We start from the raw sequence: 24,311 nt of genomic DNA on the forward strand, positions 1-24,311 counted from the left end.
CTCGTTTTACACAGCTCTTGTAAAGATGTTCTTTAAGATCCATTCGATTCAACAGTAAAGTAGGCCACAGAAAACTCCATGAGAAAAATAATTCCAGGCCAAGTTTCAGAGAGAGCACTCGGTAATGTAAAGGGCATCTAGTGGATGCATCTAGCAATGGAAAGAAACTAATACACACTGCTCATCTAATGAGTACTGGCCAACCTACAGGCTGCAGTGTACTGAAAAAAAAGACAGAATGGCACAACATCATACATAAATGACCTGGATTATGGTTCAGTAAACAGTATTAATTCTAGGATTTTTTCAGCTTTTAAATGTCCAGCTCTGCAGTATCAGGATCTCTCTTCTATTTTTTAAATTAAAAAAAAAGAAATCCATCTCTCCGCCCTTTCTGAGAATAGGGTTTAAAGGAATACACAGATTCTGCTTCTTGAAAGAAACTTAGTAAACCATAATAACAGTGAATTTCCACCTTCTCCGCAAGCTACACATTTTGCCCAGCATTTGTCAATAGCAGAGGCAGGCAAAGACTTAAGAATTTTCTCATACTTTTCCTTTTTTATTAAACCAATCACACTCAAATATAATTGTTTGCTCTTCTTGTCCAAATTTTCACAGGTGATCTTCATCCATGCGTGCCTCCTCATGCTAAAGCCTACCTGCCCAGCCAGGTGCTTAAACAGCAGATACCGTGTTTGAATGTTCTAATTCAGCCAGTTCCCCTCAGTTCAGCTTCCTCTGCATCAACCCCAGGTCCATTTCCAAATGGACTGATGTGAAACCAGTCAGTACTACTCCTTTATCATAGAAGTGGACATGACCATCTGGAACTGGTTGCATGACTACTCAGGATGAAAAGGGCCATGTTAAGAGTAGGAAAAAGGGCTGCACAAAACTGATCTGTCTGCACCCACACTGGTCTTGCTTAGATAGGTTGTAGAACCGCCCTGAACAACCTGACCTAACATCAAGGTTGGACCTGCTATGAGTGGAACGGTTGGGCCAGAAGACATCCAGGAATTTCTTTAACCTAAATTATTCTAGACACCAACTAAAGTAACCAGATGGGCCTTAAGCAATTGATGCTCATGTGTAAGCATTCGGAAAAAAGCCAACTCAACAGAAATACAGGCCTGTCACAAAATCATTGAACTAAAAAATCTTGAGCATGGGGAAGAGACTGTTTTCTATTGCTTATACACTGGTGACAGACACAGTAAGTGAAATAAACAGGACATTTTTATTGCTGAGGATTTTTTTTTTTAACACTAAAATTTTTTATTTAGTAAATCGCATTCAGGAAGAATAAACTGCATAAAAACAGCAGGTAAAGTATGATCCTTCAAATACCCTATCCTTCCTTTTTTAAAAGGTTACCTGCTACTGAGACCTACAAGGCCTTTAAAGCCAACAGCTTAATACTGAAATTAGTACAGTCCAGGAAAGCTTTCCCACTGCAACCTCTTGAGAGTAGAAAGGTTACTTGCTACTTCCTGTCTGATAGAAAAATTCTGCTGCTACGCTGTTGTTGCTTTGAGTTTGTGGTAGACATACACATTGTCCCAAGTATCTAGAACTAGTACTTTCTAAAATCTAGAGAGATTACTTAATTAAAAAAAAAAAAAGTCTGAAACAAATTCTGAATTTCATTATGACAGGTAAAGAAAAATTAAATGACTGGAGTAGAAGACTGCAACTACTTAGCAAACAGTATTATGACCTGATTATATTTTATATGGGTAAAAGAACAGTTACAATCAATTTGAAAGCCCTTTTTCTTAAGATAAGGAAAATTACAAGCAAATTTTAAGATGGTAAAATGGATAAAACACATGTATAAGAAATGGAGACTGAAAGCAGACAGCTGCTGACAGAAAGTTTTCTGAAGTAGAACACTAACAAGAAAAATTAAGACAGATATTAACTAAGAATATAGAACTAAGAAAATAACGTGATGAAAGCAACAAAATTGTTTACAGCACAAAAAAAACCAGAAGTGCAACTTTTTCTTGGATTTTGGAAAAGCACAGTAACAGTCTAGTAGCAAATAAAGACAAACAACTATCTTTTAGTGTTAGGAACAGAACACTTAATAGGTCTTCAAAATTCAGCACATTCATATAACAAATGCTTGAACTTAATAGCCCTATTAGAGCTAAGAAGATCCGTTACTTGCTGGACTTCCCCACACTTGAAGCTACCTCAAAAGACTGAGACCCAGGTACCTACCAAAATGCTAATTTGCCTGGAAACAGTTACACAAGCAAGCCAGAGTGATCCATGTAACTATTTGTAGGCATCAGTCTAATATTAACCTGAGGAAAAACAACAGAAATACTGATACAGACCTTAAGTGATCAAGAGTTTAAGATCAGGAATATAATTAACATCAGCCAATATGTTTTTATACAGAACAGCCTCAACCAAACATGACAGCTTGTTTTTTCATAAGATTACAAGTTTGGTTGAAAAAGGCAGATGAAGTATAATTAATCGCTTCAACAGTGTTTGATTTGCTTCCAAAGGACATTGCAATAGAATTAGCATTGCACAGTGATAATAAAGTACACGTGAAACGGATTAAGAGGTGCAAAGTTGAAGCATCTCAAAAAAATCAATTCTCCAAGACACAGAAAGTGATGACAGTCAAGTGAGCATTTGTCAATATGGGATAGAGAGGGATTCTCGTGATGTATCACAAAGAAAAGGTTACACTCACACTCTTCAACATTTACATCAGTGATTAGTAGAAGAGAGAAATCAATTCAGATAAAATTTACAGATGACAAAAGTAGAACAGCAGATAATGATAAGCATGAGGAAATTGGTTAGGTAAACTGTGCTCGTTCAAAACAAAACACGTTACTACAGCAAAACGACACACTGCGACAAAGACCGCAGGTCACACCTACAGAATGGGGATACTGTATGCCAGAAATTATCAGTTGAAAAGGAGTCATGGTAAATAAGTTATTCAACACAAGTTTTAAAGGCAGTCACAGCAAGATGTGGAGAGGTGAATTTCTTCAAAGGTATCGGTGAGAATGATGCTGGAGCACACACGGTCCTTGTGATGGGAGTTAAAAAGAACGAAAAACAACTGGTACGCTCCGCTGAAGAGCCATAAAGAACATTTCAAGGCCTTGAAAAACGCATAGCAGCAACAGACCTTGAAGAGCAATCTCTCGCCATCAAAAAGGAAGATAGAGTGGGCTCGATCAGAATGTGTAAGTATATTCATGGGAGAAAAATTCAGGATACAAAGTGTACTTAAATCTAGTAAGTAATATGAGCCAGTGGTTGGAAAAACTTGGTGGCTTGAAAATTGGCTCAGTGTCCGGGCCCAGAGGGTTGTGATCAGTGGAACAAAGTCTAGCTGGAGGCCAGTGAAGTAGCAGTGTAGCCCAGGGGTCCAGTCCTGTTCAACATCTTCATTTATGATCTGCATGATGGGGCAGAGTGCACCCTCAGCAAGTTTGCTGATGACACAAAACTGGTGGATACCAAATTGAACATGAGTCAGCAACATGGATCATGGCAAAGAAGGACAATGTCATCCTGGGCTGCATGAGGCAGAGCATTGCCAGCAGGTCGAGGGAACTGATCCTTTGCCTCTCCTCAGTAACAAGGTGGGAAGTGATAAAATCCATCTGCCAAAGCAGAAGAATAGCATCTTTTCCATCAGGCTTGCTAACCTAACGAGGACTTTACGTTAAGTCTTTTGGGGATGGTGACCAAAGCCTGGAGAGAAGTCACAGTACATGGAACAGTGAGGAAACACCCAGGGGACAGCATGATGGGGAACATCCCACATTTCCCTTGAAGGCAGCACAGCTGAGAACCCATCTCAAATGCCTCTACACAAAGACATGCAGCACAGAGAACAAGAAGGAGGAATTTGAAGTCCATGCACAGTCTTAGAAACCTATGACCTCACGGTGACTGCAGAGATGTGGCATGTGCAACAGTGCATGATGGAGTGCTGTGATGGACAGCTACAAAATCTTCAGGAAGGCCAGGCCAAGGATGTGAGGAAAAACACAGCTGGACAAGGTCCTGAGCAACTCTGAAGCTGGATTTAACTTCAAAGATAGCTCTCCTTGAAGTGAAGAACTGGACCACCAGGCAGCTTTCTGAGGCCCCTTTCACCTCAAATCCCTCTATGATAATCTGTTTGGAAACTACTTTAGATGGGAGAGGAAGCAAGCCACAAATTCTTGTTTTGATATAAACTAAGCTAGACATTAAAATGAATGAATGGGTGGCCGTATTGGTTAGTTGAGGTTGATACCAGCAAAAACCCCAATATAATTCCCAATGTTTATCCAATTCTCCACAGCCTTCAGAATTGACTATAATTCATGCTGAAGAAGTCAGAGCTATTTATGTTTGTTGCTTATGGTAAGTCACTCGCAGGAGAGCCCTAGCAGATGGATAATGGAAATTAAATCTCTCACTGAAACTTATTTCAATGAATGTCAGTTGATTACGGCTTTTGCCACTGTTGAAGTTCAGTGCTGATGAATGCCCAGTGACCAGCTGCAGAACAGCAGTACCTGCAGCCTGAGAAACACTGTATCCAGTCCTAAGAATTGTGTCCACTTTTCTGAGATATTAATGCATTACTATTTGAGATACTAACCTATGACTATTAACACTGCAGATGAGAATTAACAGAGGTAAATGCATGACACACTGAATGATGGCACAACTACTTAAGAGAGAAACAAAGTTAATTAATGTAACCAAAATAGTACACAAGTTTCAGATATTTGGGGCTGGAAAAAAACAAAACCAAAACATTAAGGCTCCATAGGACAGCTGAAGATGTTAGTGGGAAACATGTTAATTTATTAAAATAAAACATCATCCCAGCCACCAGAGGTGCGTATCAGTAGGGGATATGGTTGGGAAGGTGAAAAACAAAAACACGAAACTAGACACATCTATTCTAAGCCAGGAACTTTGATAACAAGTGACAACACTTTCACTCATGTTGCAGTGTTTCGAAGTTTTTTTTTCTTTTAAATTAGCTTTAGCACGTACGTAAGTGGTGCATACATACATATTTACATATATGACACACATACACATACATAAAAAATTAAAATTTCCTTTTTTGAATTTCCTTTGACTGAGATTCAAGCCAGATCACACATCCATACAAAAACAAAAGTGTCTGAAAGTTTAAGCTCATACTTCACATAGTTTTGCTCCCTTTCCTCCCTCTGGTTTTGAGTTTTGTTTTTTTTTTAATGGAACCATGATCACATACACAGATAATGTACTAGTACGGGCACTTAAGAAGCCTGTAGCTCCTTAAAAAACCAGAGACTTAAATTTTCTGGTGCAATATGTGGATAATACTTTATGTATGTTTGGAAACATTTAAAGAAATACACTAACCTAATAGGCTCCCTCAGTTACTATGGTAATAAGCATTTTGTAAAAGCATATAAACATATAAAAAGGTGTTTTTACTTCATATTGACATAAATCTTTTCTCCTATGTTATAAAACATATGAAATAACGAAGAAATAATCTAAGATTCTAGTATTGAATGTGACTTCTTACAGGAGACTTTTTGGGGACTAACAACAATCAATTTTCCATTTTGCTGTGAAGTTACTGATTTTTAAGGCAGAAACTTCGTATCTATGCCTGAAAAACATCATTCTGGGCAGAGAACACATTAACATATTATGGAAATAGTAAAACTAGAAGATGTAATATCTACATTATTACAATGTATTTTGGTCTAACTGGCAAACACAACTAAAAAGTTCCCTGAAAGTAGTACTTACAATGACAACACAACCACCCCTAAATATAATTACTAATTAAACAGAGGACTATATATTTTGAGAGGAAAGAACCCCATAAATAGAAGCTGTGGATGTTTCAACCTTCAGATCACTCCTGTTAAGGGATCTGCTAGCCTCTGTATTCCTGGGAAGTGTAGTAAATTAAACAGCAAGCTAACCCTTGTACTAGCAAATTCAATTTGAAGACTAGTCCTTAATTTGCCACCAAGATAAGTTTACTCAGAGTTTTCATCTCCTGCCTGTGGATCCAGAGCCTTTTTTTTTTTCCAAGCTAAAAATCATTATGCATTTATTCTATAACTCTATCAACTATTTTAAAAACAGGAGTAAAACACAAAAAGCAGAGCTCCAGCTACATAAATAAACTTTGAATGCTTCTTCATGAAAGAAAGATGGCACACTTAGGATTTTTGCAGACTCTCTAGTCTTATACTGAACTATAAAATTTGATTTTCCTATTTTCTATCTTGTTTTAACAGATTAAAACTGTGCTGCACAATTTCTTAATGAAATAATTTTGTCTCTCCCCTCTATTTGCACGAAGAAAATATTCAAGACAAAAATTGCAAGACCACAAAATCTTAATATGCAGTTTGGTAAAGTTCTAGTCAGTCTTTGAACAACACATTTATCTACCCAGTAAAGCTTGTGTTAATGCGATGTAAGAGTTTGGCAAATTCAACTCTAATGGAGCATAAAAGTGCTTTTGCTTGAAAGTGAGATCATTTTTAAAAATTCAAAGCATGATCACTTTCCCCCTTTTTTTTCCAGGAACAATCTGATACAAGCAGCAAAGCTTAAATAAACTAGAAACATTTCAAATGATCCATAAAGGATTAATAAGCACTGCAGGAAGTCCTATAGGCTCAGCGTATACATTTTCCATCTTTTTCTCCTGCTACAGGCATGACATGAAATTCTAAACAGAATTCAAGTTTCAAAGTCACTGAATGTTAAGGTCTGCAGCTTTGATACTAGGGTAGAGTGGGTTCACCATCTTGGAATATTTAATTTAAACAGATAACAAAATAAAATATTGATTTTATTAGCATAATAAAGCCCCCAAATTATGGCCCTTCACAAATTTTTTTTTTCTACTCACAAATAGACAAATGGACAAAAGCAAGGCAAAAGGGGTAGTAGTAAGCTACAGGCCACTAATATAACAAGAACAAAATGACAGCTATTATTTTGGCAGAGATAATCTATGCTGAAACACAAAACACACACGCACACAATTTCTTTCAATACAATTTTCTTGTCTTCCCACTGACTTCTATGATTACCACAGAAAGCAGGGTTCTAAACACATTTCTCAATTGAATCTTCAATCAATAACGGTAAAAATTTGAGAAGGGAGATATGGGAAAACGTATTATAGCATTAGTAAGTGTTTGCAAAACAGACTGAACTTATCAATATGCATAAAAGTTGAAGGGGAATAAAATAAAAATATATCAGCAACAATGCAACATATACCTTTACTTTACTGGAATTAGCAAAAAAAGAAATCCACTCAAACTCCAAAATCCAACCAGTAGCAGAAAGTGCCCCAAGCCTGGTCCAAGTGATCAAATTATGTAGTCATACTTTATTTTGTTTGTAGCATCACAGTTGTAAAATAAAGAATAATTCTGAATTACAAGACAGTCTTCGGGATATGTGAACATTCACAGTTACTTTTTAAACAGTGAAAAGAGCAATCACTTAAATTATTTACAGAAAGTAACAAAACTAAGCTAAATAGAGTCCACCTACCGGCATTAATTTCACATTATAAAAGAGAAACATTAGAAAAGCAAGGATTAGGATGCCTGCAAAAACCCAAAACAACAAAACTTCTGGGATGTCAGATGGAGGTCAGCTTGACCTAAACAAACTCAATTTGCTAGCAAGAAACCAGACTTACTTTAACACTGATGTAGGAGAAAGGACAAATAATTCATATCAAAATTGAGAGCTCCTCATGTTGGAAGATGGAAAAGTTTACCCTCTGAAAGCTTATAAGGCTGTTTACCACCCAGGCTTTCTGTTCAGAGCCAAAACAATCAACAGTAGAAACTGCTTAGGTGACAGTTACATACAAATTGGAAGAAGTTCTTACAAGAGTGGAAAATAAGAAAGATTCAGAAATGCAACAGATAAAAACAAAGCTATAACAGAGCATAAATATGAAAACCAGCATGGATAATATTGGCCATATTGGGGAGGGAGGGAGGAGAGATGTGAGAATGATAAATGTTAGCTCACAGTGAGAAACTGACGCTGAAAGGCAAAAATTATGCTAAAATAATACACTAATCAAAAGGAAAAGTGAATGAGAAGAAAGAAGCAGAGAAAAATCTGAACAAAGGACTAAAAGTAATCTTTTCTCTCAATAAGGCAGCAGAGAGGCTTTGCTTGAAATACTGTCTCTACAATCCTGGGCACATCACTAAAACCAGGTAAAGGAAACCAATGCAAAGAACAGCAACAAAACCAGCTCTATAAACACAAAAAAAGGTATGATACAATAATTTTTTCAGTGGTTATAAACATACCAGATACAGTGAAATACATCACTTTCTAGTAACATTTGAAAATAAAGAAGAGCAGCCAGAGAGGGACCAGCATGTTACAAAAAGTAAATAGATGTATTACAAAAAGGTACATTTTGACTAGTTGAAAGAAAAATTTTTATCGCTAATTCTTAGTATTAACATAAGCTGATATGTGTTTAATACAGTAGCTGCCATAAGTTTGATGATCTGCTAAAAACAATCTATATTAAGCAATTCTATGCTTGAATATTGAGAAACAGAAAAAATGAAAAGGATTTTGATAAATAGCTATAGCCTTTGTGTACCCATCAAAACCACAGTTCGCATCACTGAACATCAGTGCCTTCTGATATTTAGTTTTGCCACCACTATTATAGTAAAAAAAGAAATAAACAGTGCAAAAGACAGTCAATGAAAACAGAAGTTGACAAAAGAAAGCCTAGAAATGTGGACAACAAAGTATACAGATGATAAACTCGTTGCTTTGTTTATCTTTGCAATTCAAAATAGAATTTCAGTGAAGCTGAAAAGATGACAAAGCCACAGCAATGAAAATCAGAAATATTTTAAACACTATCAAATAGCCTTTGGAACTCCTTGCTACAAAGTCCCATATAGAAGCTGTATCTGCAGTAGACTTGTGCAGTCATACAGGTGAAAATACTTCCAGTTTTATCAGAAAAGTCAGCCACTAACTAGGAACTTGCATATCCTACAAAAAGTTTTATCGAAAATTTTGTCTATAATGGAGTTCCTTGAATCACTAAGCATCCCGCTTATGTCAGAGACTAACACTACACTAGGCAATCTCCTTTATTAAATTAAACACCTTTGTTCATAAGTTACTACTTAATCAGTATGTTTTTGGGCTGCAATGACCTAACAAGCATAAAAGACTGAACATTTTTCTCAATATTTAAACCAAACTTAAGTATTTGATTCCTCATGAGGTTTAGACCTGCTTTGTCTTCAGAATATGTTATTTTAGGATTGTGGAGGAGTTACAGAAAGCAAGTGATACTGTTTAAAGTATGTTAGGGCTGCTGCACAGTTTGCAATGGGGAGAGGACTGTACTTGCAAAACCAGAGAAAAATATCAGGCAAAAATTTGAAATTCATTATAGACAGGTTTTCTACCTGCAATCTCCCTCACCATTCCTGTCCCAATGAACTGCTTGTTCATACAGCTTTAAACCCAATATAATAATACATAACTAGCCAAGTCAATTTCTATTTGCTAATTTTGTTTCATTTCATTTAACAATGGAACCCATATTTCCCATTTCAGCCTTGTTTCTCTCCTTTTCTGCAAATTCCTCTGTCTTACAGACACATGACAAACACAGTGGACAAAAAGAGACAAGAGACAGGTAAGTTAAAAAGGTACGTGTATGAGGGTGAAAGAAAGGGGAAGAGAATGAAGATAGCACAGACTGACCACTTCTAAAAAATTAACAGTTTCAAAGGATAACTAAGAAACAGAAAAAATGGCTCTTCTTCATCACATAGGGCAACAGACTGTAGGAGCATCTATGCTCCTTGCATCATGACCTAATAAGGAAAAGTTATCTGTTAATTAATTTATTCATTTATTCAATAAATGAATGCTAATTAATTTATTCAATTTTTACTGTGGAACTTTCATATATAACTGTTGAATGTACTTTTATTTTTCAGAACAGTATCCTTCCCCCTACTCAGAAATAATTAGTAAGCAATTAAGGAAGTGAGGTAGAAGCAAGACGGGATAAAATAATCTCTCTTGTTTTTTCTAATAGCTGATCAATTTGGCTTTTTCATATAAATAAAAAGGCAAGACTGCTAGGTGTTCATAGCAGAAATGTGTATTCCCAAAGGCATTATTAACAATTAATAATCATTACACAGTGCCTTGTTTACCTGACCTTGTGTAAATTTAGCAACCTTGTAATTAGACCCACATTTTGCATATTTGTATATTTCCATGCATAGGATTTGACTCATTCATCCATCCATTAAAATTTGCTTGACAGACATAGAAGGATAATCAGGGTACAATTTGTATTTACTAGATTATAAAAAATTGTCCAAACTGTTAAGTTCAAGGAAAACGCATTCTCATCTTTCTCTTGCAAAATATGTAAAAGCAACTAAATATCCGAGGATGGCCCCAAGGCTCTATGAAAAAGAAGCAGAGCTTTTATAATCTGATAGTTTTAACACAACTTTGCTCTAAAAAAAATGGTTGCTGGGTTAAAAAACAAAATAACTAAAAAGAAACAACAACAAGCATCTGCATTTTCCTTTAGGCAATGCAACAAAGTAATTCCTCCGCAAGAAACACCTCCTATAAAAGGTAACATCTGAGTATTAAGCACAACTTCATTGAAGTAGATGTCTGTACTCTGGAAATGAGGGAAGATTTTTCTCCCATTTAGCTACTTCCCAGTAACTTCCTAACTTTTTGAGCAGTTGGAAGAATTATCTTACCTACTTTCCTGATCAGAAAGAAAAGTCTGAAAATCAAGCTTTTTAAGCATTTGCCATAATAATGAAATACAATTGTTATATATCCTTAAATGTTTGATAATAAGGTTGATTAATCAGGCAGCTCAGTATATATAATTTTGCCCCCAGAAAAAAAAAGGCATGTGGAGATAGCAGCTATTGTTGATACACACCTCTAGAAACAGAAAGGTATGGAAGATCTCTAGTGAGCATTCAATATGGAAAGCAACAATACAGAACAGAATGGGCAACAAAGGAATTTGCCTCTGTGAAAGAAGACAGGAGAAAAACAAAATGTGAGAAAAGACCACAAGTATGGTCAAGGTGTGCCGGTATCTCATAAAGGTGAGACAGCCTTGTCCAACTAGAGAAATGTTTTACGTATTTCTTCTGAAGAAACTGACGGCCTTTTACCCCAAAAGTTGTCAGACATACTCATTAAATGCTAACACTTAACAACTTCTGTAATCTAAATGAAGATTTCGTGCAGCTTTTTTCCTAACCCATGTAGCTGATATGTCAGAAAAAGTGATTTGTTTCCTCCTGTGAATCCATAGCTCACAGTCTATTTTTCTTCTTTTAGTATCAAAATTCAAATCGTAAAAATAATAAAGCAGGGGCAAGAGAGGGAAGTGTATTTTTTTTTATAACCCTTAAGTTAGATTACTGTTTTGGCACCTGCAAACAAAGTATCTTTAGTATCTTCCTAGTAAGTAATGTTTTAGTAAAACTCTAAAAGACAGCCCAAATAGCTTTCTCCTCTTGCAGCAGGCCTCCTTTCCTGCCCCTGGCCCCCTCACATCAACTGGACACAGTGTGTGGACTCAGTTTTCTGTAACCAAATAAACTGCAGTTTAGTGATTCACCCACCTAACTTAAGGATTTACATTTTTTCCTGTCATAAGCCTTGAGGAAGAAGGGAAGAAAAGAATAACAAAAACCACCCTCTTTCATAAACTAGGAAATCTTAATTTGAATCTTAGTAATCTTAACTCAGGTTTTAACTGCTCTCCTGACATAACCGAAAGTATTAAATATTAAACTAAAGCAACAAGATGAGATAAAAAGGCATTGTTCAGAGTTCCCAGGCTCATTCATCCACTGCCCTGCCAAGGGAGTGAAAGATTTGACACTTCTTGTTGGTCCTCATCTCTTTAGTGGAGGTGAACAGATTAGTCCCAAATCAACACTGTCATCTCAATTCCCAAAAAATTCCCTGCTGTTGGAACAATTCTGTTCCTCTTCAGACTCTCTCTTGTCCAGTACATTTTTGTGGTCAGTGCTTTTTTAACAAGGACCACTCTAACAGAGCTGAAAAAGCCTAGTACCAGGAGAAAATAGATCTCTACTGCACTGTGATTTTAGTCTTGATATTTTGGTGCCCCAGAAAGCTTCTCTGCTCCATCAGTACTGAATGCTAGCCTCTTTGCAGGCTGAACAAGTAAACACGCAGGCAGGGCCAGTTTTGCTTCCATTCCAGGAATCTGAGTGGAAGCCAATACAGAAGACCTTATTTTCTCTGGTGAGGAAGGATATTATATTAAGTACTCATTATTTGAGGGTATGGGTTATTCCAGGTGGCATCTATTTTTATTCAGACCACTGCTGAAGACCACTGAAGATTAACACCAGCAACTGAAATTATCTCATATTGTAAATGCCAAAAGTTACAGGAATTGCCTAAAGATGGATGGATATTTAGCCTGAATGCTTCCAGCATCAAGACCAGATTCTTGCCACGTTCTGTATGCTGGCAGATTTCTTGTTCCTCAGTTTTTGGCAGACAGTCTTCACGTTTCTAACCACTAGGAATGACAATTTCCAAATATCTACTCCATCACCTTCTGTAAGAAGCACAATACTCCAACATACTAGTTTCCAACTTGAAGGATGCCCTAAGAGTTCCAAAAACACTTTAAGAGACATAAAAAGCAAAACTCCTTTGTTATTATCACTATTGAGACATAGTTGGAATGTCCTAAAAACAACCAATGAAGTCTGCTAGAAGAATTAATCTGAAGAAACTACCACAGACAGTGGGAGAGGTCCATCTTACATTTTCTTTCACTAACCAGTTTATTTTAAGGATGTCATGCTACCTCCATCTTGACTCTGAAGGTCTTTCCTACAGGAATGCAGTTTTGGACAGCCTCCTAGTGCTGCATGATGTTTGATCCCTTCCAGACAGTTTAGTGGCTCACCACTAGAGGATAAAGTGGAAAAATTTCTAGCTAAAGAGTCACCTGCAATTAAGATGAGAGTGGAGAGAAGGGGAGAGAAAAGAACTGTCTAGGTACCTTTTCTCTGGAACAAGAACTGGGCTGTTATCACATTGACTCCATCAATATGAGAGACTAGGCCTTGGTTATGATGATGGCTGCTCACACACAGATCTGTGTCTAGAAAGGCAGTGGTTTAATTTATATAGAAACTGAATGTACTCCTCGTTATGAAAACTTGTAATCGCTCCTAGACAATTTTCCTTATTCTCACCACAAGCTCAGATGCTCCTCAAATAGGTATTTGCTACTCTATTTTTTTTTTTTCTGAATGACACTGATTACTGAGTGGCATCTTGCCACTAGCCTCATGAAGCCCTTCACAAATGGATTCAGCAGAAAACGTTGAAGATAAAACTTCAGAGTAATCCCCGACCATTTCTTGGCAGATAATATAGGCTTATTTTGTTACTTCTACATCCTTAAGATGCCTGACTCACTTGTTAGGAAGTCTCCAAAGACAAGTCCAAGTATACGGAATTTTTAATTATGAATTCCCTACAAGGTATTTCAGTCTTTTAACGGGTTGGGGAGGGAGCAGGGGTGTTACATTCTAAAATTACCTTATGTTTAATCAGCCAGGAAACTCTCTCAAGGGCCATATCACAATTCAGTTTACTCCATTATTCCTACTTCACTGATTGGGTTAAAAAAAAATTAACAAAAACCTAACAAGGTGATCCCCAAAAGACTCTCCATTAAAAGAGGAAAACGGCATAAATGCTGATCCCTTATCACAGAAAGAAAAGTAGAAAGCAGTAGGAGGGAGGGGGAATTTGATTAATTGCTTCCTTCAAACAAGCATAAAAACCACATGCAAATACTAAAGAATAGTGTGAAAAAGCATCACCAACACTGCAGGAACTACTGGAAGACAATCTAATATTTCTGAAGAGCTGTATTAATCTTAATGTCACTATTCATACAAACATATATACATGCACACATACATAAAAAGAGAAATTCTACCAAATTAAAATTCCACATTCAGTCTTTGCGCTTGATAGGTGGTCATATGAACGGGTAGCGTGGTATCTGCTAGATTTATTGCAAGATCATCCAGCATGAATTGCTTCAGTATGAGAAAAAAAAATATGTATTATCCAATAAAAATTATTACAGTAATTACAAAGTTCTTGCAGAAATCTAATGTTATATTCCGCAACAGAATTCAGCATATGCCATTTTGTGTCTTGGCAATTTCGGGGGCGAGGGGGTTCTCTGTTTTTAAACAATTCTGGCCCCCTTGTAGCATAGTCAAATGTTTCTCTGGATATTAAATTGAGAATTTATCTTAAATGGAAACAAACAACTTCGCTAAAAATTAGACATTTATGACTTGCAAATTACAGATACTAATTATTTTCAGTATATACAATTATGATATTCTCAAGAGGTATTAATTTTGGGACAGATGTGCTTTCATCATGTAATTTGAAAATTAAGTTACACTCTCACGTATGGGAACTAAGAAGTCTGAATTTGTGTAAAGATAGGATTGATAGAGAGGAATTTTGTCTTGCTAATTTTCCCTCTCTCTCCCCCCGCCCCTCCTTTCTGTCTCTGATGAGAATGTGGCCAGCAATCCTCACAGCTGGGTTGCTTTGCACTCAAAGAAATGGGGGCTGACTGAAGAGTTGATGAGGATACACTTCCACTTGACTCCACCTCCTATTTTGTCCTTTCAGATAATTCTTCCAAATTCAGTAACTTCTAACAAATTTAAACAATAATTAAGACATACCAACTGTAAAATGTGCGCAATGCTAAATACTTCACATCCATGGCAGAGTGAAAAAATTAGGTGTTGCTAATGCAAATAAAAAAGACATTAAAAACATACATAATCCAAATGGAAGGCGTTAATACAGAAACTACCATCAAATGAGGGGAAAAGAAAGAACATTGATCTGCTGGCCACATTTTCATTAGGAAAGGAAAGCATATTATTACAAAAGTTCTCTCCAACATGTGCATGGGTGTGACAAGTGATAAAGGAAAAAAGAACACAAGAAAAATGCCAGTTAAATAAATCTCTGGGATGATATTGTTGTTGAGTGAGTGTATTAAAGAAATCCATTTGGGAGTTCATGCATTCTTGTTTTCCACATTTGAACTGTAGCCACCAATACAGAAAGGAAAAAGACAAAACCAAAATGAAGCATTGCTTTCTGGTCCAGTATAGAAACCAAGCCGATCTTTAAGCATTAACATTTTGTTTATACTGTTCCATAGGAGGTTGAAGATAAAGATGCAAGACATTCAGAATATCTGCTACAATTCTGAAACTGAGGTTTTTATTTATAGATAGAAGAAGTTCCATCAGTGCATAAGCATCTCTGTCCGGAGATCTTTACTCATAGTCATAGATTTTTGATGCCTCTCTTGCAGATGCCACTTACAAAGACAACAATTTTCTTCAGAAGAAAATGAAAACATCCACTTGCCAAATTCTGCAAAGCCTTATTTTTCATGTAGAAACCTGGTATACGTTCGGAAAACCTCAGAAATTTTTCTCTCATACATTTGTGGATTCAAAGCCTAACACAATCTACCAGACTGAAGATACTTGGATAGCTGAAACTCTTCAGATGAAAGGAAGTGAACGACTGTCATTTAGCTGCTGTAACTGTTTTAGCAGGACTACACAGCTTTTTTTTTTTTTTTTTTTTTTCTCTTATAGGATGCTGCAGCTGTGGGCAGACTGAAGAGACAATAATCTTCAGCATGGCATGGAAATAGGGAGGGGAGGTTCATCTTCAGCAATAAAAGGGCCTTTAAAGCAGTGTGCCATCACAGAACACATGGGACTAAAGCACAGGCAGAGCTGCCAATTCATCAGGCTCAATTTGAAGGAAAAAAAAAAAAAAAGACAGTACAAATAACCATGTTAATATGAATAAAAGTAATGGAGTAACTAAAGTTCAGTAAAAAGCTGCAGTCTATCAGTAGCTATTTAATTAATAACAATCAGAGGACAAATCTAGCTAACCTGACTGATAAGCTTCAAGGACTCTTTACAGAGACCTACACATAGGATGCTACTACATATGGGCCACCACTTGTTTTAGAGCACAGCTTTACTAGCCAGCTACACATTGGAATAAGGTCCCACACTCAAGTCACACTACCACCCAAAAGTAGGCATACAAAGTGGTTGTTTTCTTAATTCTCAGGGATTTGAAAAAAAAAAATCAAAACAGAAATACACTTGCATATATCCACTGAAAGCAATACTGGCACTCTGTAGAAAATGGAGACACTTACAAGACCTTGACTTCTGAACAAGACACAGTGAAGCAAATGCAAAACGTTTTTATGAAGTCATGTCTAATGTGATGCTGTTTCACCATTTTTTCCTGCAGATGGGAACATTCTCACTTAAAATGAAGTATTATCTCTTTTTAATCTCAGATGGTCCAAAACTTCACTAGCTCTTAAAACTGTTTCTCTTAAACTTACACAAACCTGCAGAAGTACAGGTTTCATGAGTCAAGAGGAGCAATAAACACCAACTCTAACACAGCACAGGCTGCTAGAATTTACTCTGGTGTCTCCTAGGACATATGAAATCTTACAGACAATTTGTTGTGCTATCCCTGGTACTCCTTAGACTCCTCTTTGCTCCTGTAAAAGAAAAATTAATAATTCCCTAGAAGTTTCATTCAACTAGGGCGTTGCCTTCCCCATCCCTAGGTACATGCATGAAGACACAGAGGCAGAGGAGTTTAGCTAAATAGCGCTGCCCAGACTGATTGCTCTGGGGTTTTTTCACCTATATTACTCCACTCCCAGGAACCAACCTGAAAGGTCTGAACTACCCATTTCATTTGTTCGATCCTTGAATGCTTAAGCATTCATATATTTTTTTCTTCCTGCACCAAATACTAAATAACATGTAGAACTAAACAGCTGTTTAAATGAAGTTGAATATAAGTTTTTGAAATAACCTTCTAACTACAAAGCTTCTATACAATGAGATTTTGAATACAGGAATCACTTCTGCTGAGGAACACCTTATTTAATTTTTCTAAAAGTATTTTACCAAGAAATATAGCAGTGACTAAATGTTACTGGAAATACTTTTTGACAATATTAACTGCTTTAAACAAGAAAATTAAAATAATTATTTTAACATCTAAGGGAAGGAAAAAATAAACACCTGCAAGACCCATTCCCACTATGTCAAGGATAAGCATGCTGAGGAAAAAATAGATGAAGTTTTTCATGTATGCCCTCTGTCACCTCTCAACCCACATAATTTTCTTATTCAGCAATCTTCATGAATGTGGACTATGAAAGACAGCACCAAATAAAAATGTTTAAAAAAACAGCTTAGTGCATTAAAAATATTTGAGTTTCCCAAATGCTATAAAATTTATTTTAAGCTTTTTTAAAGCTGAAGGCAGGTTTATAATAAAGACTAAGAAACTGTAGGATAGGCAACTTAGATGTCTTACAATTATCATAAAACATTCCGTATTTTGTTCTTTTACATGTCCCTTTTACTCTGAATTTTCACAGATGGACCCACTTTAGTTATTTAAAAGTAGTTTAGTTTTTTTAAGCAGTTTAGTTTTTTAAAGCTAGTAATTTTCACTTTCTAAAATCAGTATTGGACTACGGGTTTCTGTATTATTTGTGACTTCTAAGAAAACATTTCTGATAACCACATCATTTTTAGGTCATGTACATCAAACAAACTTATCTGTGTGAAAAGAACCATGTCCAGTGAAAACGTGGTTTCTTCAGCTTCAGATTTTAACTTTGATTCTCCTGAGGGATGCAAGGTGCTTGAGCACTGTAAGCATTGATAATTATGCATACAGCAACCAGCACCAAATATTCAAGGCCAACAAACCTTGTTGACTTGTGTCATCTCCTAGCAAGCCGGCTATGTGTTATCTATTAAAAGTTCCTGTAGAATAATACAGACTTCATCTGGTTTCATATTTCAATAATTTGTTATTACAAGTTATTACAGTATAAGACATTAATTGTATCAAAATTACATGAGAACTGGTGGTTTTAAAATTTACTTTAAGCCTTAATTAGTTAAGCTGGACTTCTGCTTCTTGTAATGTCTCTAGTTAGAGACTAGTGGGATCCTTTCCCATCAAAAATTTAGACTGAATATAATAAAAAACCAAACAGATTTACAATGGTTCTCTCTACTGTAAAAAGAAGAAAGATGAACCTTTCTCCTTTCAAGACCAGTGATTTGTCATAAATCCTCTTGTGATTCATGATTTCTTATTGAAATAGCCTCAGAAGCAAATCCTACAAAGCTATATAGCATCCATTGTCCTTCTGTCAATCCAAGGTATACAAAGCAGGACACATTTGCTCACTTTCTCTCAAACTAGCTTGCTCAGGCACTGTTAGTAATGCAGTTGTGACAGATCTCTCCATAGGCTGGCTGCACAGATTCACCCAAGATTTTAAATTCTTGTCTACAGATTCTCATAACAAACACTGCTACTGCTGCACCAAAGCTACATAGTTCACAGTCAGTTTAAAGCCAGGTCAGACAAACTAAGCTGCAACCATATCTGTATACTGCAGCACAAATGCGTTCTCCAAGTGTTGCCAAAATTCATCATTGCTTCGACTGGGGCAACAGATCAGTTCCAACAGAGTACCTTCAAAGACAGTGCTTTCTGTAATCCTCTGAAGACAGCAACATCTTGTTATTAGATAAGTGATTCAATCACCTAGGTAAACATTACACACTTGGTGGCAATCATAACTATGGCCATATTTACCTCTGGGCACACTTCCTGTAACATGATCTTCACATACTGCCATTTATAAGCCTAAGCAGACAAATTATTGTGATAATAAGCCCTTACATTCCTATATTCTACCTACAGAGGAAATTACAAAGTTAGTTTTACTCTGCTGAAGCAATCCCCATTTCTTAGAACCTGTTCCACACAGTGGCCAGCCTGGGGAGCTTTTTCTACAAAGAGCTGAGAGAGATATCTGGTATTATTACGAGTCTTCCCTGGTAAGGTACCAGATTGCGGACTAAACACTAGGAAGAATCAAGAGCAAACAGATACTGCTCCCTTGCTTATGTTCACTCTTTCTCAGTGGCTGAAATTCAGAGTGCAGAGAGTCACACTCAGACTCACTCAACCATCAGTAAGATGGATGCACGTCCCTCATGGCTAGTAAAATCCAATGAAGAGAGTTAAACCCTTTGTAAAGATATATCGATCATTACTTTGAAACACTTCACTAAAAATCATATTGATGCCGTAAGACTAAAACAAACAATTCTTTTACAGGGCAGATCATGGAGAAGTTGCAGTAATAGTGAATCAATTCCAGTTAAGAGACGCTAAGAGTGCTGTGACAAGTAACTGCTTACTCATCCCCAAAATGCACCACACATGGCGACCAAAGGGTTATCTTTTACTATTCAAGAAACACAAATTATATCGGCAAACACATATGTATAACGCTTATATGGTAGAATACTGATAGCTCTGTTTAATAACCGAAATATTTCTAATTATCTCCTGATTAACCAAAACATGATTCCAAATACAACCCATTTGTCAACCTCAATCAAGGAAAGAATCAGAAAATGCTACTACTGTGGACAGAAGAAGAAAACCGATAATCTGGTGGCAGCCTCCTTTCCCTCAGGTCCCCAGTAAACTGTGAATTGATCAATGTGATCACATGGATCTTTTATCTTTCACACCGATTGCTTTTTGTTCTGCCTTGACTTGGAAACTCTCAGTACTAAAAATGAATGTCTCGATTTCTGTATATATAAACCAAAATGACAGTGATACCATTTCAAACTTGGAAAAGACTCAGAAACCTATTTCCATATAAACAGGAAAGACTCAAAATAATCACTGGAGTTAATCTGATGTCAGAGTCTAGCTATCTGATTGTGCCTACTACATCTGCTCGTGTCACAATTTCTTCTAGTTTCTGGCCCTACCTACTCTTCATCACACACCTATGTATCTCTCGTACTATTAGCACAACAATAAAATATTGTACTATTGCCACTACTAAGCACCTTTCCCTCGTGCCAAACAAACTTCTTACCCCTACCCACCCACCAAAGCTTTCAATACATGACTGTTGAGAGAATATGATTACACAAGTCATCACTATCATCTACAATCCTATTTTCACCTGTTCATGTGGTGTACACCTGTGGGTTGTTGGCAATACACTTGATTGCAGTGTGGGAGATTCCAGGTTCACAATGGGGCCTGTCATCTTTGTTCTCTTAAGCGAATATGCCATGTCAAAACCTGTGTGAATGCTATTGCCTCTTACAATATTATCTTGTTTATAAATCTTTTACCTTTTTAAGTGTGCAAAATACTAATGCAAAACACAAGACTACATATACAATAAACAGAACAGCAATATATATATAAAGTAATAATTCAGAGATCTTGAAAAGTGTAGCAACATGCTTTTGTACTGCGACCTAACGCGCAAGCAGTAGACCACCCCACCACAGGTAAGAAATGAGAAATTTTGAGGGCTATTGAACACTGAATTTTCGCAGATGAACAGTATAAAGTTATTTAGCAGTGTTCAATAGCCTTCAAACTCACTTCTGCCTATGGATTACAGTGGTCCAGTAGAAAAAGACCGTAAAATAAAACCAGTGCAATACAAGTTGAACCTAGATTTCAATATGTTTTAAAACCCTTTTAAGGTTTGCATCATTTTACACATTTTGAAAAACATGAAAAGATTTAAAGATGCCATACACTATTAACTAGACAGCATATAAAAACACGTTTTAGCCCATAAATATACTACTAATAACACCACAGCTGTATATTTAAAAACAAGATTAAAAAAACTGATGCTTCAGGGACAACAGATTCCCAGTCCAACCAGTTCAGAATGAATTTTGCTATTTCTCAAATGGCATATGCAGTATATGTCGGGGTTTTTTATTCAGTTATTTTCAGTTGGCAAAACTAACGCCTCAACAGCTGAGTAAGATGTGGGCTTCATTTTATGGACATGAATACTGATTTTTACAGGGCTTTTTAAAGGGGGATCTAAGAGCTAGCATTTATTTACTCAGAGCTCAAAAACGAGCATTTGAATATTCTAGTGGGAAATACAAAACAGTTTCCATCATAATAATTAGATGCACTTGCTATAAACGAAATTACATCCTCCTTATGCACAAAAGTTGGTCAGTTTTTCCATTTCTGCTTGCATATTTCAGCCTTCACCCATTCCCTACCATGGATGTTTCATTGATGGCTGAGGGTAACACTTCAAAAATGAACTAGCTAAACAAACTTCCCAGCAGCACTTGACAGAGCTACACCTATTCTTCCCCATTTCCAAAGCAGTACAGAACTAATTACCAGTTCTATGGATCTATTGTAAGTATAATAGACTAAAGAGCTATCACAGACACATTTATTGTAAAAGCACAATCCCAAGAGTGTCTAGTAGAGGGCCAAAACGATTAACACAAATGCTTTGTCAGATCAAAGACAAAACCTGCACCGCCCAATTGAGGAATGAATTAGAACAGTGGGTTATCTTTCAAATTAACCAGGGCAGTTAGTGAGGAAAATTTCATGAAAGTGTAATTCTTAGCCTTTGTGAATCCACACAGCAGGCATTCTGCCAGCTGACAAGATGATGAAATTTTCATGCTTAAAAAAGCCCTCTTCATTTCCCAATTTAGATTAGCTAGCGTTTCTCTCTCTTTTCATCTATTTGCTCTTCTGAAGCAGAATTAAAAAGAAAAAAAAAAGCATACAACAGGATCAATCTCTCATAGAATAATGCATTTCTGAAAAGAAATAAAATCTTTGCGTGTCATTTTTTAGATATATTTACAGTTAGGAGTAAGATTATAAAAACTGATATTGTTAATACCATTAAGAAATCCATAAATACTTGAGCAATGGTAGATTATGTTTTGGAAGACAGATATAAAACATTTCAATGTTTAATGGCAAGAAATTATTGCAGAAACAGAAAATTTTATATAAAGGCGAGTAATTTACAAAAACAATGGCATTGCAGGAGGTTTACAAAATTCTATTTATGCACTTACATTTGCATCTTTGTAAAGCAAAGTATATTACCATTCTATTTATTTATTTATCAGTTTCATGTGCCAAAAAGGGCAAGTAGATTTTCCACTTTTAGATCTTATAGCACTCTCTCCCACCCCTAAATTTACACAGCCACATATAAAAGCATTTCAATAGACCAAATGAAACAACATGCAATGATCTTAAACACTTAAAAAAAAATCTGATTCAAAGCTCACTGAAAAAAGTAAGCTTTCAGTAAGCTGTGAATCAGGCTGAAAGGCTCTTGATAGGGCTGTCTTCACAAAAGATAGCTCATTATTTTAAAGGTTAAAAAATACATTTTTGCATTTTATGTTTTTGTACCATGTGCCATGTGACCACAAACAACAGTAATATATTAAAAAGAGTGACAAAGTTAGACAATATATTTGTCTATTTTAAATTGATATTTCTGTGCCTTTTGGATGCAACCACTACAATAGGAGACTGACAAATAAACGCCTCCAAGTTTCATCAAATGTTTTGTTCAGACAGTTCTTTGCCATGCCACATTTGGGTGTGTCTTTATAGTTTATAGGATTACATATATTAGTGCAAACACCCATTTGATGAATTTCAACTCCAGCTGTTATAAAGTCACTACAGGTACTTGATGAAAGGATAACCTAAAACTCACAGCATCTGACTTTCTCAAGAGCTAACAGGACAAAATGTTTATTTGCCCAACTCCATGGAAAGCCCTTTTTTAAAATGAAAATTATCGTGCAATTTGGAAATTGCCTTTAACAATAAAATAATCTCACATTTCCAGAGTATGAATGTAGTCCAGTCAAAAAGTAGTTTTAAACCTTATTATTATAGCTAACTAGGTTAAATGTAAATTCTCAGTACTAAAAATATAACCAAGTTTACAAAACTTTTACTTATAAGGACAAATACATTCCTTTTGAAGGACATTTCACTATCCTATATACCAAGTAATAAGATATTTAATTGATTTTAATACAACATAACCAAATTGCAATGTTCAACATTCAAACATTTCAGTTTGGTTCACAGCTTGGGTCTAAAAAAAAAAAAAAAAAAAAAGAGAGAGAAGAGAATAAAATATTACACCATTTTTTGGTCTTGTCAGTGATAGACATTTTTCCTGCCCTTAAATGTATCTTCCTTCATTCATCAGATGATGCACATCTTATGAACATTTTGTAGTATTTTATATTCCAGAAATATCTTACCATGTGGCATTGTGTAGTATCATCATGTACATACATTAAGTCTGAAAAAGTTAATCAGAGGCAACTTTCATACAAAAGCAGCCTGTAAATATATTACTTTGACATATTATTTAATAACACATTGTACAATATAATATGTATAGTAATAGCAATTGAATGATAATTTTGCAGCAAGTTGGACTTTGCAATAATAACATGAGACGTCGCATTTTGGTAACTTCACCTGTCCAAGTCATCTACCTTTAACTTCAATGGAAAGGAACAACCTATCCTACCTTGTGAAATACTGCCTGAATTTAAATGCTCTAAGAAAGCTTTGTGCTCCTTTTGATGCAAAGACATTCAATGGAAGTAGGTATACATTCAGAAATTATCACATTTCCAGAAAAAAGCTTAGAAAACTTAGCTGCAATTGCAATAAGAACTAATAAAGAAGAAAGATAACACAAAATACACATTTAGTATTAAACTATAATGATAATTCTTAGCATTGTAGTCACTGTCTGCAAAAGTATACTTAAGACGACACCACATATCAAGTAAGCCACTCATTTACAGGCCAAATTTTTAAAAACAATTTACGTTTTTGAGCATATCAAATGTTACGAGCACCTTCAAAATTGATGTCTGTCCTGAGAGCTGTGAAAACAGGCAATGTTGGAGAGCGAAAAAAAAGGTACACAGGCAAAAGGATGAGAAGATCTATGAATTTGACCAAAATGGCTAGCTGTCAATTCACAAAATATGATGCTTCCAACATATTAGAAATTCAAAACATATCAATATACTTTTAAAATCATTGTGGGTTTTTTCCTAACCAGTTACCGCTTTGCACATTGTGAAGATGGAAGTTTCAAATATTACACTTTTTTTTTC

General features: G+C 35.9%; 1 protein-coding gene across 1 annotated transcript in view; it reads right to left on the reverse strand.

Annotated features, from left to right (window-relative positions):
* The window catches only part of LOC104470530 (DNA polymerase alpha catalytic subunit-like), a gene marked incomplete at its 3' end in the record, with an annotated part of 67,874 nt that overhangs the window by 40,338 nt on the left and 3,225 nt on the right, over positions 1-24,311 (reverse strand). The gene's annotated exons all lie outside the window — the stretch shown is intronic.

The sequence above is a fragment of the Pterocles gutturalis genome, unplaced genomic scaffold, assembly GCF_000699245.1.
Source record: "Pterocles gutturalis isolate BGI_N339 unplaced genomic scaffold, ASM69924v1 scaffold6730, whole genome shotgun sequence".
Classification (NCBI taxonomy): domain Eukaryota; kingdom Metazoa; phylum Chordata; class Aves; order Pterocliformes; family Pteroclidae; genus Pterocles; species Pterocles gutturalis.